General features: G+C 45.8%; 1 non-coding gene across 1 annotated transcript; it reads right to left on the reverse strand.

Annotated features, from left to right (window-relative positions):
• Window positions 1-825: 825 nt before the first annotated feature.
• LOC120102571 (U6 spliceosomal RNA) lies at window positions 826-933 on the reverse strand. The gene has a single exon (XR_005504207.1). It is a non-coding gene; the product is annotated as a U6 spliceosomal RNA (small nuclear RNA).
• Between the last annotated feature and the right edge of the window lie 288 nt (window positions 934-1,221).

A 1,221-nucleotide genomic window follows, 5' to 3' on the forward strand; every position in this document is an offset into this window, starting at 1 on the left:
GCCATATTAGAAGCAATTTCCCCTGCTGCCAAATTGAATTCCCAGTTCCAGAAATGGGTCACCTATTGGTGAAATGTTAGCCAGTAGGTTCATAAAGACACCCACCCCCTAAAAAATTTAGAGAATATTCCAAGTAGTGGCTTGTGGGGCTGCGCACTAGGGGCTTTCCCTGTCAATCTCTGTCCTGGCTAGGTGCTCGAGTTTGGGTGAAGGGGAGAGAAGCAGGGAGTGAGGAGAAGCAGCTTTCGCTGCCCTGCTGTTGGCCCTTCTCCTTTCTGCCACTGACACTTAGGCTGGGCTTAGCCAGCAGGAGACTGACTAGCAGGAGAGGAGTTCAGGGGGGCTTATGGCAGTGATTTCAGGAGAGCAAATATCTTCCCCCACTGGCGGTGTTACAGCTCTTATGACAGAAGCTCTCAGACAATGAAATAATTCTTACACACCTTTAATTCTTCTGAACACAGCACTTAATTACAGTTTTTGAACCGGTCAGTGTCTGATAGCAGGTACTTCCTATTGGTTTGGCCTGAGAGCTTGGGAATATCTCATCTACATATTTGGGGCGTGGTTCTGCTTCTATGACTGATCTCTCTTGAGCCTATGTAACCTGTGGTCATGCTTCACCTTTACAGAACAGGCTTGGGAAGTTGCCTTTCGTGACTGATCTGTCTCAAACCTTTCTACGGGGGTCTGTGGGAGGTTACAGATCCTTGAGAAGGCCCTGATCTCCTGGGAGACTGGGAATGTGCCCGCTATACCCTTTAGGGCCCAAAGGGATTCGACCTATCTCAACCAGAAATCAGGGTCCATTTCGCAGCATGCTGTCCTACAGTGGCTTTCCTCCAGAAATTTACGTGTCATCCTTGCGCAGGGGCCATGCTAATCTTCTCTGTATCGTTCCAATTTTAGTATATGTGCTGCCGAAGCGAGCACCAGAAATTTACAATAGGAACCTTTTGCTGGGGATGTCACATACTTGAATTATAGAATATAGAGACATTAAGCTGATACTCAACTTCAAGCTTCAACTCTACTCTCTACAATATACTATGTAGGCTGTTAGAGGAGAACAGTTATCTTCAATCCCACACAGATGTGAACCTTTAAAGTCACAATAATTGACCTGCCAAGTTAAGCCCACTCTTTGAATAGTAACATACATATCATTGGAGTACCCAAATAAATGATTGGATCAATAGCCTGTTTTGTGAGAAGAAACCC

This window comes from Rattus norvegicus, chromosome 4, assembly GCF_036323735.1.
Source record: "Rattus norvegicus strain BN/NHsdMcwi chromosome 4, GRCr8, whole genome shotgun sequence".
In the NCBI taxonomy this organism is placed as follows: domain Eukaryota; kingdom Metazoa; phylum Chordata; class Mammalia; order Rodentia; family Muridae; genus Rattus; species Rattus norvegicus.